We start from the raw sequence: 17,087 nt of genomic DNA, 5'->3' as shown, positions 1-17,087 counted from the left end.
TGTCCCAGGGGTCCCAGCTAAAGCACGGGATCTCCGAGCCATCCTCACCCTTCCACCTCTACCAGCGCAACTCAAAGAGAAGACCACGTGATGAGAACTAGTGCCTTTATTGAGTACCTTTTAGCATGTCATTTATCTGGAGATATTTTTTCTCTGTTTTTCCCCATTGTATTTAGCAATTTGCATTTAATGAGTAGCCTACACTTATTTTTATGGCTGATGTTTCAAAGCAGCAAATAAAAAATACTCAACGGCATCTGGGCAGCATGCAAGTGGATCCTTATCCTACATTGAACTGGTCCTGGACTGAGTGCTTCCTGTCCTTTCTCCTCAGAGAGCGGGGATGGAGCTGCCAGAAAGGCCTGCTGAGAAAATAAAAGGCCATTAGCCATTGTGGGTGAACTTGGTCCCTTTGAAGAGACCTCTTTGCTGTGGGCTTCAGAGACTGAGGATACTGTGCCCTGCACTCGTTTGTTACAGAAAGTTGTGACAGTTGAACAGTGCCCAACAAATCACCGGGCTGCCGAGTCACCAACCTCAGCCTACCAGACAGCACGGGCAAGCATGCGTCACGTGCAGCATCCAGGCATCTCCACCCCAACCGCTTGTGTCAGCGTCGTTTCACATCACCTTTGCCACCAGCTACATTCAAACACGATGAGGTCTTGTCACACATGCATTTTTGGTTACACAAGCAATCGTTAGTTCATCGGCTGCCTTTTTACCCTCTTCCTGCCTCCTGAGAGTCTGCTGTCAGCAGAAGCAAACTGTGTTTTCCAGCAGCTGAGGAAGGCAGCGGTGGGACAGCAGGGACCTGCAGGATGGCAGCGTGTCACTCAGTGACAGAACTGGGCAACAAATGGGGGCGGTCACTGCACAGAGTGAATGAGAAGGGCTATTTAGGGGAAATAACAGAAAGCGTTGGTAACAACAAGCATACCTTTCAGTCACTGACAGTCAGAACTGTCCTTACATGACCCCCATGGAGGCCCCAGGGCTTCCTTTGCCTTTGTGGAGCAATTAACAAGTTGACATCCTGGTCTAATAAATAACCTGGACGTAATAACATAATTCAGCCATACCATACTCTTATAATGCGTATACATGCACAAAAAGGCTGATTTAAGAGGATGTGGGCCGTCTTGATTCCTGCATTCCCCAGCAGCTGAAAACTTGACCATTTGGCTTTGGTAACAATCTTCGATCTTTCAGTGTGGTATTTTCTATGCACGGAATACACAAGTAGCTCTATCAGTACATCTGTCTATATTTGAAACAACAACAGATATGTTTTTTCCTGTCAGGTTGAAAAATTTTTATCTATTTACTTTGTTTGCTCTGCCATTGGCAATTCCTAGACAACAACAGCAGAAATGTATTTCTCACTTCACATCCATTCAGCCTCTTTCCAGGAAGCCGTCAAAGACTTTTAAATGTACTCTTATTAATTCTTTTTCCTCATTCCACTGTCTTGTTGATACATAGTCCTATGCTCATAAAGCAGGATGAACTGCTGTACGTGTAGCTTGTCCATCAAATGTGCAAAACTAAAGGCAAAATGGAGTGTACGGTTCCCCCAGTTCAGGAACTGTTCTGCTCTGTTCTCACTAGAAATCAGTTGCCTACCAAAAGCACCTCCCCTCTTTGAACTTTGGTGTAAAGTTCAGTCCAAGTCTGTCTGCAGACCAGAGATCCCTAGAAAGGTACAAAGCCAAGAAATCTACCATCTTTCAAAATTATAGCCATAATAGGAAGACACAAAGAATAAGACTCAGGGGGCTTCTATAACTAGCTACAAATCTACTGTAGTCATTCTGGGCTTGCTGCAGCACACAGGCTGTGAGTCAGAGCTCCTGAGGCTTACAGTTAACAACATCTCTAAAAGGGAGAAATGATCAATATCATTTTTCTCAGTGAGTGATTAAGACTGCTTTTAACAATGCAGTCATGCATGCCATGTACTAAAAGGGATGATTCATTAGTTACTGGGAAGAGGAGCATTTCTTTTCTCAATTCAAAAGCCAGAGGGATTAGCCAATGTCCCATTAGCATGGCTGATTAGCATGTAGAGAGGAGAGGAAATAGTGGCTACTTTTGTCCACATCCTCACATCTGCAGTGCTCTTCTCATCAATGCAAGAAAGAAATGTGGGACTTTTCTATGCAGCTGTGACATGGTTTGATTTGCGTAAGTCTGACACCAGAGGTGGCTGCTGGCAGCTCCCTCCTCCGCCCTGCAGCAAGCCCAGAGCGTGGTCCTCATGGCTCTGCCGAGTGGCCCGAACAGCCAAACCAGCTGCTCTGCACACCCCTCTCTGATGTTGCCCTGGCTCGTACGCAGGAAATTTGTTCATTCTGCTGTTTGTGGGGATTGCCTCTTCTGAAATAAAAAACAGTTACAGGTAGAACTGGCAAAGAGGACAATGGCAATAATGGATTTCTTCTTATTTGAACCATACAGTTGCTGAAATGAAATTTATATCAACTCTTCCCAACTTCCCATCACCTCAAGCATGCTAAGCATAACCTTCCTTTTTGAGATGGTGTCATGTGTACAGTAAATAATATGCCACTCCCAAGTATTTTTAAGTTTGGGTAGCTTTGCATTGCAAGGCACTTTGCAACGCCCTGGTGGTGCAATACGGTAGCGTGGTGGCATAACCATTTGAAAGGTAACGCTGGAATTTCTTAACATTCTTCCTCCCATGAGGAGAAATGAGGTTGTCAAAGCCTGCATGTGAAACAACTCCAGCAAGTGGAAACTGATGTTGCTGTCTCTTCATCACAACACAAATTTAATCTATGGCCAAGTACAAAGCTTTTTTTTTTTCTGAAAAGACTGATCAAAATTGTCACATGTAATCTCCTTCCCCCTTTCTTTGCCCAAACGTCAGATGCAAGTATGACTTACATGCAGCTCATTTTGCATGCTACTAACTGCGGTCTCATACAATAATCCTTTGGACACACTGTACTCAGCAAACTGGCAGCAATTCCAAGATTGATGTATGTGGCAGACTTCTGGCATCAGCTTAAAGACATTCAGTGTCTGCAATGCACGTATACATACAATGCCCTTGCATCCAGACACAACCACCACTCTACTCCTAAGCACACTTACATCCTGGACTCCACCAATGGCATAGAAACCCTGCATCATTCATCCATGGGCTAACCTGTTGTACCTATGCTTCTCTCTCTGCTTTTACTCAGTCTTTGCTCTGACCTAATCCTGGCTATCCTCTATGCCTTTCACCCTTCTCCCCTGTTCTCACAGGTTGCGTCCTTGGCTGCCACAGCACCAGCTATTTATGCAGAATGATTTATATTCTTCTCCCTTACTCGTGCTTCTAATTTTCTTGGAGCAGTCTGGGTGGGATGAAAGGAGATACAGCCTTCACCGCCCAGAACAACCCTGGCCCATGTAAAGTGGTAGCAACTCCAAGGGGTGGATAAACTACCCCTACATACGAGCCCTTATATCCCTATCCCTAACTTATAGCCCTTCCCTCCCCAGCTATAATTATAGCTATATACTGCCCTGAACATGGTCCACCCTTAAATCTCCTGTGATGGCATTTATTACCAGCCTTTCATTACCCAAATCCCTTCTTATTTTGCCTTGTTGAGTGCAGAGCGTGCTTCCCATATTGATGGAGTTGAAAAGTCTCTGCAGGTGTCTGTCTAGCTGAGTTCTTGGTAGAATAACTGCTTCAACACCACAAGGACTTTGTTTCATATTATTAATTATGTAAGGGTACTTAAATCCTTGGCTACACAAATTCCATACAATTCCAAATGTGCAATTTGAAGCAAATATATTACTAGGCAAACAAGAAGCTCTTTGGAAAAAAAATAATATATATATATATCAATTTTTAATGAATGTCAAGATAATATTCTTGTTTAAAACAAGGATTTTTTTGTATGTTTGAAGGTCAGAAATGTCTCTTGAAAACCAAACAATTGAATTGAAACATGACCAAGATTTCTTTTAATTAAGTAGTGGAATATATTGACCAAAAGAAGGCTCTTCTGTGAAAGTCTCTTCTCTAGTCAAAAAGCTTAATCTCCTGAATATATCTGGTGTCCAATGTGCACTGTGCATAAAATCATCCTCATAATATCTATCTATATAACCATTGAAGAACATTTTTTTCCATATTAAATCAGAGCATTATAAATTCCATATGTGAGATGTTATGTAACTTACATTATTTTTTCTTTCATTATGCTTCAGCTTTCACCAGAAGCTTCAAAGACAAATAAATCGTTAGTCATTTAACTGGTGGTATATAGATTTGTCATCTTTGGCAGGGTTTTGCTTTTAAGCTTAAGTTAAAGCAATTCATTTGTGTCCTAAGTGACATAAGTACATAAACTTCACTGCAGCAGATCTCCAGTAGTGCTCAACACAGAACAAGGTCAGACCTGGAGAAGGAAAAATGAGCACAACACTGAATGACTGCTAAGATTTTTTTCTGTAACTCAAGCAAGCTTCTATGTTACTCTCCTGACATTTCCTTGGAAATGCCCTCAACATTTTAGCTAAAGCATTTCCTGCCTTCTCCCTTCTGCTCCCCGCAAGAAACAGCCAGAGCCATTTTTTTATCATTGAAAACTTCTGAACAATTTATTTACATTTGTAAAAGTAACAAGGAACTGAAAACAGTACCATTGAACTGAAAGAGTTTGTCAGTCTTTTCCTAGGAGTTAATACCTGTGCTCTGCATAATGGAAAAAGTGCCATTATTTTAATCAGTAATTTGGTGAGATGGTTACTCCACCACTCTCTGAAAGGTCACCTGTGACTGTTAATATATAACTCACAGATGTGTAGTTCTTCCCTAACATGTTATTTCAGGCACTGCAGGGGAATTCCCTCCGATATCCACGCCAGAAAAGAAGCACACTGGCAGGTGCACTTTCACAGAGGGGGACTTCAGCTGCAACACCAGCTTGGGAACATCTTCCTCCTGTCCCTGCCTTGCCTCGGGCTGCTTTTGCGCACTCATGCAGCTCTGCTACTGCTGTTGGGGCTAGGCAGGTCACTGGGCTGATCCAAATTGCAAACCATCTTTTTTATTTACAGGATGTTCTTAATCCAGATTGCTTTTGTTATCAGAGTGACACCAGAAACTGCAGTGCTGGTGCAACAGAGGAGGTTGGGCCCTGGGACGCAGTGGGGAGAAAAGCAGTCAGGATTGCTGGCACCACCAAGGAAGCGTGCCTTGGTTCGGATGGTCTCTTCCCTTAATAAAGGTAAAATGCAATCAAAAGCGTGTTGTCATAATACCATTAACAAACAGACAATTCACACCAAAAAATGATAATATATTGGTTCAAAAAAGACTAAGATTAAACAGTAAAACTTGTTCTACATGTGGCTCCTGCAGAAAAAGTAGCTCTATATACGGGTGTTAGAGAACATATATAAATACACAAACACCTGTCCACATATGTATACACATAAACCTGCAAAAATCATCTCTAAATTTAAAACAAATGCACTTAACGAGTTTTCATCAGCCTTCAAAACCTGCATGTGGCTCTGATCCCCTGGACACCCAGCTCATGAGAGCAACAACCAGAAGAGCCTATAGAGGGAGCGTGTCGCCCGCTTTTCCTGAGTGACAGCCGTTTTCAGCTTGTGATAACCCTGAGAGAAGGACAGCCAAAGACAGAGGATGAAAATGTCTTAGGGAGCAGTCCTAGGGCCAGATCGAGTTACCCTGCAAAGAGGGGGGCAGCAGCAACACCTACCTGCCCATGGCATGAGCACGAGGGCTGCAGCTGCCCATCCGCCTTATTTTCCTCCTTCACACATCTTCAAGTTCACACCTGAGCCCTGCAAGGAGTCAAAAATCGCGGTGATTTCCCTCTTCTGAAGTCATTGGCCTGTCCCATCCCAGCCTCCTCTCTGCACATTGCAGGATGGAGATTTCCTTGATTAGAAATTTAGAAGAATTTCATCCCCCAAAGCAATAGAGAACTGCCTAGAAATAAGGGAAGAATGCAGTAAGTAAAGCCTGCTATTCTGTTGAACAAAAAGAATAATTAGAAAATGCATAACTAACTGTATGTCACAGAAAACATAAGAGACGCAGTATGAAGCAGAATCAATATTAATGTGGCATTCAGAAGACAGAATATACAGAAATAGCACAGAGTTGTTACTGTGACTACAGCCTATATGCCTGAATTTCAACAAATCAAATATTATGTTTATTCTAATTTACATGACATTAAAAAAAAAAATCTAAAAACCATGGATACAGTTGTTGTCAGCCCAGAAAGTTAGTAGTTATTTGTTCAACTGCAAAGCCCGGAAGGCCCAGCCTAGCCAGAACTTCATTTGCTGAGCATGACACAGATCTGTACCAAGAGCCTTTACCTTACTTTGTTTTTTATTGTCCAAAAAAGAGTGGATAAGGCTGTTTTATTTTTGAAAGAGATAGGGAGCTGTGACCAAAAAGGTTTGACAGAAAGTCGATCTTAGCAAACAAACCCAGATTCGATTCAGCCTTTGAAATCAAAGGACTAGCAACTGAAAAACATTTGTTTGGAAGTAATGACTTTTATAGGATGTGTAACTGAGCAGTATATGCATCCTCTACTTAAACATAACTATGAAGAAATGAGAAACTGGCACACAGTGCATGGCAAACACACGTGCTACTGACTGTGTCATACCTGTGAGTTCTCTGCAGTAAGACCGGCCACCAGAGTGTGCACCAGCTAACTTGTGTTTCTGTAAAACTTAAGAAGAGGCACAGAGCATACAATATTTATACATTAAAATTATACTAAGAGCTCTCCCCCCACGCACTAAGGTCTAATAATACTTCAGTGTTTGCCTCCTGGGGAGCAAGGGCAGGTTTTAGGATTGCAGCATAAATAGTTAAGCACAGGTCATGCAGCAGTAGAACAGAAAAGGAACGCTCTATGCCTTTCAACTCCCAGGCACTGCAGCATGAGACTTTAAAAAAAGATGGTGTTACTTTTATTTAACTAACCCATGTAATGGGTTTCATCTGTTGATACAGATTTGCCTTTTATTTTTTTTCCTTGCATTATTGGAGAGACACAATTTGAGGAATATATTCCGCACAGTGATGTGATTCAGCAACTTTCTGGAAAACATAAACGCAGCCCTTTTTTCGGTGCACTAATGTAACACAACTGGCAATAATTTCCTTCGAATTGAGCTTAACTGAAAGCAGGCAATGTACGATGTAACCTGAAGCTCCGTGGTCTTGGATCACAGTGTCATTTTTCATGTTCTTTTATATGACTGAGTATGAGCTGCACATACCCTGCTGCTCATACCAGGCCAATGACAACAAACACGTTGCTGTAGGAGCTGTTGTGTTACCCAGAGCAGCTCAGCAAACACATTTTCCTTTTAATCTAGATTCTAGGTAGCTTTTGTCCATACCAACACCTGAGGCTGTTGGTTCTCAGTATCTCCCAAGGGCATATCCACAGAAAGGTTATCCTGCAGTTCCACGAGGGCAAAGTCCCCTGCCATGAGGTTGCCTTGTCTTTTTTTTTTTTTTTTTGCTCAAGGGCACAAGATTGAATGGGGCTTAGTAGCTCCACTGTAGAAACACTATAATTTTGCATATTTGGTATTCTTTACCCAGAAGTGCTCCAAGTGTGAGAAATCAGACGAGAAATCAAAAAATATTTGCCTTAAAGGAACAAATTCCCACTCTCTGATTCTGTGACATGAAGAGCAGTATAAAAGAGTTTAGTGAGCCATAGCCATGGTACTTCGAGGCCTTATTTCCCATCTAAAATATCCCAAGACTTGTTTGTCCATAGAATAGAGTCCTGTCTCCAGGTGGGCACAATGTGGTAGCTAGCCCTGGGAAGTGCTGAGTGCCTGTGGTGGGATGCGCTGTGCTTCTTCTCCGCGCAACATGCAGGAGCGATGGGCGGCGTATGTCCTGCATCCCACCACCCCCTTCCTGCCCTGTACTACCGGAGGGCTGTGGTGGCAGCTCTGCAGCACCCACAGCTTTGTGCAGAGCGGGCGCCACCACTGCTGTGATCAGCCTGACGAGGAAAAGTGCTGCGCAAGCGTTAGCTGCTATTGTTCCTGGCAGAGCTGCGTGGGGCATTTGCAAGCAGTGCCCATGGGGCTGGCTAACCACTAACCAGCTGGAGCCTTTGCTCTTAGAAGCACCAAGCAATATTCACCAAACATATTCCCATTTGAAAAAAAAAAAAAAAAAAAAGTAATTCTGACAACAAAGTCTTCCAGTGACTAAGCGACCAGCGCGTTCCTGGCATTAAGTAGCTGGCAGGATTTCTATCATAAACACTGCTATCAGGCCATTGCAACTCAGCTGTAAAAACTTGCTCCAGGCTGATATTTGGCAAACAAGAGCCAGCAAGATAATCCTTTTTTAAACACATTATCCTACTTGAGTAATCTGCAGACATGGGAATTGAGAAGTCTGCAGACGTGGGCCCCACAGACACCTTTGCTGATGTTCCCTGCTGATGCGGAGAAGGGCAGCAGAGGGAGCGAGCACCTGGCCATCCCAGAGCTGTGGCACCAGGGCTTTCCTTTTACCTCCAAATGCCATCAGTGGTTGAGACACGGGTGCTGGGGAGGCACAGGGCAGACAGAGCAGACAAGCTGCAGCCAGTGAGGAGACCCAGAGACTCTCCCCAGGAGAAAAGCCCATCTCCCAGGGACGCACACATACAGAGACACTGATCACCTTTGTGAAGAGAGCTGCTGGAAACCCAGAGTCCCACCTAGCCATGGACATGCCTCCTCCCACATCTGGTGTCACCAACTTTCCCACAGAAGTGATGGAAAAATTGCACCTATTTCTGTATCAGAGGAAATGCCTGCTGTTACTTCAAAGCAGATTCTTGGTCATAATGCCACAACTCTACATTGGTTACCACAAGCCTCTTTTATTTCAAAAGGTTTCCTGGACTGTGCCACATCTGACGGATGTTTTGGTTGAAAAAAATATGCCATCCACCAGCCCTTCTGAATGGGGTTTGGCAGATCTGGGCAGAATATCCTCAGGACAAAAACGTGGTTAAATGCAACAGGGCTGGAAAACTCAGCAGTAAACAAATGGTAACAATGCTTTATGTGTCCATCTTAAAGTGTTCAGGATTTATAGTCAGGAATACTCCTTTCATTGATTTCATTATTAAAAGTCTGTTATAGCTAAGGTTTTTTTAAATGCTGATTCTTGTTTCCAAATGCCCTGAGGGAGCAACAGCCATGACAATAAAATTAGGAACCCATTACTGAAGATAAAATTAGAATAACTAAGCCCAACACTGTGCTGGGAAAATGCAGTGTTAAAATGTACAAGGTAAAATGCTTTCTAACTATCCCAATGTTAAGCTTCATTTTGTCCTTGGAATGGGCAAGGGCAGAAATTTGTGACAAGCTACCACGTCATTAAATGCAACTGCATTTTCTGCAAGTTATGTGCTGATTCAGTGCTGTTTTTTCTCAGCATAGCTAGAGCAAAAGAGGCTTAATGAGATGGGTTTCATTAATTTTTAATTAATAAGACTTCTTTCTTAATGCTTTAAATGCTTTTAACCCTCCCTTCCTCCAGGATTTGGATTCAGGGAAATACTGAGAATATAGATGGGTTAGCTGTCAGTCCTGTTTACACAGGAGATCTGGAGGGATGTCTGATGCGAAAGCAATTCCTTGGCAAGAGTGGAGAAGCCTTCGCTATCACAGCCACCTCAATGGCAAAAGCGGCACAAGGTGCCAGATATCCACCTACCTACACTGGGCAACAACTCAGAAAGATACTTGGTGGTGAAATTTCCTAATGTAGGTAGGAGCATGTTTCAGACCAAAAACATCTCCGTGCTCTGGATTAGACTTCCATTGTCACTCCTGAACAAGGGCCTCCACGAGACAGTCTTACACTGCCCACGTGCAGCACACGTACAGGTTGGGCGGGCTAGAGAATGATAATTCTTCACAGTCACAGTGAAAAATGCATTGCCTTTTCTTTTTTTTCTAGGAGAAAAAAAAATTGGCATATTTGCAAAACCAGAACTGTGTCATAAAATCCAAAGTGGGATGGGAGAGGGGAGTTGCTCCAATATTCTCCTTCATATGCGAGGTAATTCCCTCCTTCCTCCTCCTCCTCCAGCCTCGAATGTGTGGCTGTCACACACTTTCTAAGAAAATATTGTGAAATACATTCACCAAACATTCTGACACTGATGAAAAAGAATCACTGAAATGAAAAAATATTGAAAATATTTGAAAATACGAAAATACTCTGTTGAGAACATTGCTTCACATAACGAACAGCTCATTTGCTATTCCTGGCTGTTGGAGTCTAGCTCAGTGCTTTTGCAATAGATATTTTAAAATAAAAGCTAAATAACATGTTTGTCTTGTATTGCGTGCTTGAAACATTTGTGGAAACAAACAAGCACCCTCTCTTTTCATGTGGTAGTGTCTATAGGTCTTGAAACTAGTAGATAGACCGAATACACAGGGGTTTCACAAACCGTTCTCCAGCAAAAATCTGCGCATAGGAGCTGACTCCTTATCTGCACTTCAATCAACTGAGCTTATTGTTAAAGTTTTACAAAGCAACCCAGCAGCAAGGTGAAAGATGAAGAGATTATTGAATAATAGATAAGAATATTTTTAGTCAGCTCAGATGTATTCATGTAGCTGAGAACACACTGGGAAAAAGCCCGCAGAAAGGCACTGGCTGGATTCCAGCAGAGGCAAACCTGCTGTCAGTGCCCCACGAGGGCCGGGGGCCTCCTGGGGCTGGGGGCTCCCCGTGGCTCCCCCAGGGCAGGGCCTGTCCCACCGCCCAGCCAGGAGCAGGGCATGGAGGCACCGGACACCTCCTTGGGGATGGGGATGTTTTTGCTTTCTTTTCATTCAGAGCTTTATAAGCTCAGCAATCCTGCTCTTCAATTTGTAGCAGCAGGAACTGTAAACTTGTTCCCGAGCTTGTTCCTTCCCATCGGGTTTCATCAGCTAAATGCAGGGGCAACGCAGAACTTCTAATGCTCAGGAAAGGACCCTCCCCAGGCGCAAAAGAAAGAAATGAGCCAATGGTCTGATTCCAGCACTCCTCCGCTTCTTGCCCTGCATCCTTTAACCAAGCTGGGATATTGCTTAGTTATCACAGCCTGAAGAGACAGAGATTTTTAAGGAACTTTTCACTGCCTGAGCCAGCCCACTCCCTATTGTCTCTCCATTTTAATGAAGATCACAGAGCAGTTGAAATCTTTGATCTCACCACAGATCCTGAGAGCCTCTGAAGAAGGGGAGGTATGATAACATCATTCACTTAAAAGATAGGGAAGTACTGACTGAAACTGCATCTACTGAAATAAAGTGCCAGTGAAAAATGAGAAGTCACTTGGATATTCAGAACTTCATTTATTACAAACCATTTCCGAAAGGAACTGGCTCTTGTGTCCCCGGGAACAAGAATAGAGGAACCTCTACACTAAATCAGGCTTGGCATCCAGTACTTGCACAGGGCCCAACCCTCCGTGACACTGCGCGCAGAGCGCAAATGCCCTCACCTCACCTCTTGTGTAACTGTGAGATTATACACAACAGGGGCCTGAAAATCTTTTGAAAGACAGTTGTAAACGGGGAAAACTTATCTCTACTTACTACGTGAGAAGCACTGTCCATTACAGTGTAACAGTATGAATGCCTCACAAACACTGTACAGTGTGGAAAGACCCAAATTTTGGGGGGCAGAGATGACCATCAACCCGCACCACCAAGGAGCTCAGTGCTGCTTCATTCACCCAGATGTTCTGGCAGGAATTTTTTCCTGAACTCTATGCTGCCTGTAGCTTTACTGCTGAGTTAACAAGTTAGCTTGGATGTGTCTAAGCTGTGCTTTGGGTCCTGGAGAAAAAAAGCAAGTATGAACTGGAGCCTGAGACTGCAGCAGAGATGTAGCCCAGCATTTTTACTGCTGTCCTGTCCAGCAAAGCCTTTCAGCACACAGAGCTGTAAGGCTCGGAACAGACTTGGCAACTGCATTAATTTCACAATGGTGAAGTGTGTTTTGAGCTCCCTGCTGGACTGGGAGTTATCTCCGAAGCATTTTATAACACAGTAGAGCTTCAGAAAACAGAAAATAACAGTTATTGAGTTTCTTTCCTCGCCACCCGAATGCATTGGAACTAGGATGTTTTGGCATAAAAACCAGACATATTAAAGCAATTGCCAGAGGACATCCAAAGTCCCAGCAAAGTCTTTTTTGAGGAGTATTGACAGGTACGAACAGGGCACCTATGCCAAGGCCAGAGAAGCCCAAGTGTGAGGTGACAGAAGGCAGGGTGCACAACTGCAGCTGGTACAGCAGGGAGCCACAGATCATCTTCCCATGAGGGCTCGGCCAGGTTGCTGTGCCAGGCACAGAAGGCTACTGCAAGCAGCCCCGCTTAGCAAGAAAATTGTGATGAATAATTTGTGGGTTATATTCTCCCATAGGATCTCACCACAGGTCTTGCAGATCACGAGGCAGCGTAGGACTCATCTGCATGCCGACCCACTGCTTTCGCAGCTGTTTTGGTCCGCTGTCTGCACCTTCTGCTTCCCAGCTCCCTCCAAGTGAGGTTTTGGGATGGATGAAATACTGAAAATCTCCCTGTCTGCAGACTGCATTATTTGAAATGGCTGTGCTAGCTGATCTTCACCTCCTGTAATTGCACCATTTGGCATTTGAAGCTGTGTTTTTATTTCTGGGGAAGAATGTACATGCTTCAACTCCCTTTCTCAGATGCGCCACCCCACTACTTTTCCTTTCTTCCATAAGCTACAATTTGGTATTCTTCTAAGTGTGCAAGATTGCCAACAAAGCAGCCCCTGCTTTCTCCCGCTCCCACATCACTCCCAGATCATCTGTTGTACTGTGCCATCATAAATATTTGTGTGGCCACGTGGTGAACCAGATCAGGGAACTGATCCAGTTGAAAAACAGCCCCTGGGAAAAAAAAATGCAAGTTTTCCAATACAGTATGCCATAGGGTCATATAAAAGCTTGTGTTGCAATTGTTAGGAGCTTTCTGTAAGAACAGGAATGGCTGACTGCAAGAAGCAAGGGGAAACAGCCTCCTGTTTTAAGCAGCTCTGCTGGCCTTAATGTGGTGCCACCTTTTGGTGTATGCTTTCACCAGCATTTGTCCCCAGCAAGCACATACAAACCTCTGGTCTGGGGAGTGAACAGGCATAGAGCTACTCAGAGTCCCCAGCCCCTCCTGAATGCCTGGGGAAAACTTCTTTGTACAGTGATATCTCATTCTTGCCAATCTCATTTGAGGCCAAGACCATAATCTCCAAGACAGTGTCCTTTCATCTGAAGAAGAGCTTCCTCCTATCAACAGCAAGATCAGGGATCCTTTGGAATCAGCCACAAGCATTTCAGAGGCAAACAGAGCATTTCTGCTTATCTCACTCTCTCCAGATTTGAGGACTGATGTAAGAGGATGCTGCCTGGTTACCCATTCCACAGCCCTACATTGAAAATCGGAGGAAAAGTCTGGAAGTGTTACCATTCGGTTGCATTTTACCAAGAAGCCTTTTGCAAATAGCTCGCCTCCCCGTTTAACAGGTTCTAATGAACTAAGTCTAAACATAGAGACAGGAAGTCCTGACACGAGTTCCTTCATTTCCAATTATTTTTGTCTCGTTTTCTTTGTTTAAAATAAAGCAACAGTTCCAGTGCAGATATTTCCCAGGATAGCTGTGGTAATCTTCTGTGAAACACTTGAAAATTGTAGTGAAATACAAACTACTGCTAAAAAATAAAGCTGTGCAGAATACAAAAATGTCCTTCCTTTGTCTCCTCTAATTCAAAAAAGAGTCAGGAACTACTGTTTCCTCCCCATTGGTTTGTGGTGTGAGACAGCAAGGATATGAAACTGGCTGATCCCATGAGTGGGAGGACTGACTACAATGAGAAACCTTTTTTTCTTTCATTGTTTCCAACAACTGTACAATTAACTTAAACTGTGGCCATCTTTTCGGCAGGGAGTTAATGTATTCTGACTAAGGATAGTGTCTAAGTGAACATTACAATTTCCTGAAGAGGCTGCAAATCGGCAATCTTCCCTGAAATCATATACCATCACTTACCCTGCAGTAAACTAGAAACACGAAGGTAGTATGTTATCATACGCTAGGAGACTTCCTTCACGCAGTGTCTGTACCATGGCTAGCTTTGGGACAGAGCCATGACACATAAGTTGATGGACATATTTAGCTTGAGGAGTTTATGCAGTAAACAACATGGGAAATTGTGCACAAAGACAACAGGAAGGGACTGATCCTGGACATCTCTACTATTTGAGAAGCCCTGCTATTTTTGGAGAAAGCAGAGCAGGATCTGGCTATGCAACAAACAGGCAAGCATTTTTAGATGTTAAACTGGTTTGAACTCCAGGAACTATAGAGGATGTAAAATCTACTGCTGGGCAGAGACTGCACAAGGAAGGTTTGTTTTTAACATATCCCTGAGAAAGAGCTGCTTTTGAATTTTTCCTCCAATTCAATTGCTGGTGCCCCAAATTTCATTCTGTCTCTACTTCTGCCTGTAATAGTGTTGCTGTTGGAGCTGTGATGGTCTCAGGATATAGGCAACATTTGTTAGGAGAGGTCTTATTTTTATTAGATTAAGCAGTATATTTGGGGGGAAAAAAAACAGCCAGATTTTCAGGTCCACAAGTCCATCTCTGCTCCACTGAAAAGTTGGTGTGCCTAGAAATGCCTTTGGACTTTTTCTAGGTATATCTAACAAAAGATAATGATGTCCCTCCACTGCCCCCCTCCTTGACGGACATACAGCTCTCCCCAGTAGAGCCTCCCCTTACCCCTGTCTCCATTCTGACGGCACTCACAGTCTTGCCTGGACCCGCTAAGCTGTCACACACCCATTTCCACCTTTCTGGCCATTCTTCTCACCCTGCCCCACCGTCTCCTTTAGGCCTCTCTGAGCAGATCTTGCGGATGTCCCACCCTTCTTACATTGAAACCCCTTTGGCAGTCTTTTTAGCCCACAAAATTTTGTTTTCTGCAAGACAAAGCAACCAGACAGTTTCCTGTCCGCCAACTACTAACTGCACCGTGGGGCTGTGCCAATAACCGTATCAGCGCAGCAATCAGGAGAACAACTAACCCTCAGAAATAAAGTTCCTTTCAGCTTTCAGCATTGCAGTGATAGGGTTTCATCTGCTGCCTCGCACATGGCCGCAGAGGCAGAGCCAGGGAGATGAGCAGGGGTGGGAATGAAAAGGGATATCGCTCAGTGAGCTATCAAGAAATGAAGGGGGCAGTCCACCTGCAGACGTACAGGGGTTGGCAGCACAGCGAGAGCCCACCAGAGAGTATGCTCCTGCAATTGCAGACCTAAGGAAGCCCCTGGCAGAAGGGTGCTGAGGTGAGCAGGAAGCTCTGCAGAGCAGTGAATCTCCCCGTATTCAAATCGCCCAAGGGCTGCGGTGAAGGTGCCCATGCTTTAGATGGGACAAAAGGTGAAAAGTAAAGCCCCAGCTTTCTGCCCAACCCAAACTGCGTGGACATTTGAGCTGCTGGTGAATCGACATGAATCAGCCCTCTTCTACCACAGAACATAACCATGATGTAAACTGAGGTGATGCAGCAGCTGACTCAGTCACCTTGCACGTCCAGCATGAGGCACAGCACCGGGGCAGCAAGCTGCCAGCCACCCCCAAATAAACGCATATAGCCTGGGCAGCAGGCCCAAGGGATTTTGCCCTCTCTAGTTCAAATAACCAACACATATCATGCCAACCAGTAATTAGTAAAGGCTCGCTGACTTCCCTTAAAAGAGCAAGTCCTCCTTGAGGATTGATTTCAGCCTCTCCGGTGAGGTCACTGGCGATAAGCGAAGGCGCTGTGACATCGCCTGGCTCACCAGGCTGAGAGAAGGAGCTTGTCGTGATGCTGTATCTCCTCTGAGGGCTGGCTGAAGGGCAGCCAGGAAACACACAAAGACCTGAGTCACCAGCAAGAATGACTTGACTGGATGGGAACTGAAAACTAATGGGGGGACAAATGTAAGATACCTGGTTGGCCTCAGCTACTCTCTCACTAAGCATGTTATTTGTGCAAATGTTTACAAGTATCAGACCTTTCTTTTAAGCAATCCAAGAGCAATTCTTTACAATGGGTTACGCTGAGCCTTTGAAAAATGGCTTTGTGCAAGGGTTGCTGGTTGAACCCCACCATGGACAACTGGCAGCAGAGCCACTTAAGACAGAAAGCAACACAGCAAAATAATAAAGAACACATTATATTTCTGTGGCATCAGTTTCCCAGTCCAGTCTCCCACATGGTGATATGAACAGCTGTGCTGGCATGGAGGAGGCCAACTGGCTTGAGATTTCGGTTGGGATCAGGTCTGCCACCAGGGAATTTCTCTTCAGACTACATCCTGAGGTCCTGACCCTACATGATACTTCTCTGAAACACTCTTGCTCTAAAATATCCTTCACATGCTGCAGATAACTTGCTGTTGGCTTCTGAGCAATGCAACTTACGTGCCTCTCTCTGGGTCAGAAGCAGTGTTTGCTGGCATGCAAGAAATGCAGGCAGAGCTGTCATAAAAAATTTTAGGAGCATCCCTCTAGACCATCCTACTGTAGTGCTTCTTCCTGCCTTTCAGATGCCACCAGGGACCCACAGATCCTGTGTCTGGGCAGCACCAGCTACTGACAATCCCATGCACATCCCCCTGCATGGATGCTCCCCAAGTTGTGACAGACAAAATTCATGAAGCCTTTCCACGATGTCCCCCTGCCTGGCACTGCCATGGCTCTGCATGTCAGTATGTCCCTCTCTCAGTATGGCTAAGATCCAGACAGAGCTAAACATATTCTTGTCAGTAGCAGGATGAGGCTCTCACATCCCCGTGTTAAACCCGGACACAAGTTAGGCCTGCAGTAAACCAGGGGTGATATTCATTTCACTAAAACTTTAGATGCCTTTAAAGTAAACAGGCAAATCTAAGCTAGTCGTCTAGACAACCCTTTTAATGTAGTGGAGAGGCACTTCTGGAGTAC

At 44.4% G+C, this 17,087-nt stretch overlaps 1 long non-coding RNA gene across 1 annotated transcript in view; it reads right to left on the bottom strand.

Annotated features, from left to right (window-relative positions):
• Positions 1 to 1,984: 1,984 nt before the first annotated feature.
• Positions 1,985 to 17,087, bottom strand: part of LOC310900362 — a 31,733-nt gene continuing 16,630 nt past the window's right edge. The window contains exon 4 of the long non-coding RNA XR_014585088.1: positions 1,985 to 5,995. This is a non-coding gene — a long non-coding RNA (uncharacterized lncRNA). The remainder of the gene's footprint in view (positions 5,996 to 17,087) is intronic.

This window comes from Anser anser (assembly GCF_964211835.1).
Source record: "Anser anser genome assembly, chromosome: 1".
Taxonomy (NCBI): Eukaryota; Metazoa; Chordata; class Aves; order Anseriformes; family Anatidae; genus Anser; species Anser anser.
The sequence above is the reverse complement of the archived record's forward strand: the minus strand, read 5'-3'. Positions and strand labels throughout refer to the sequence as shown.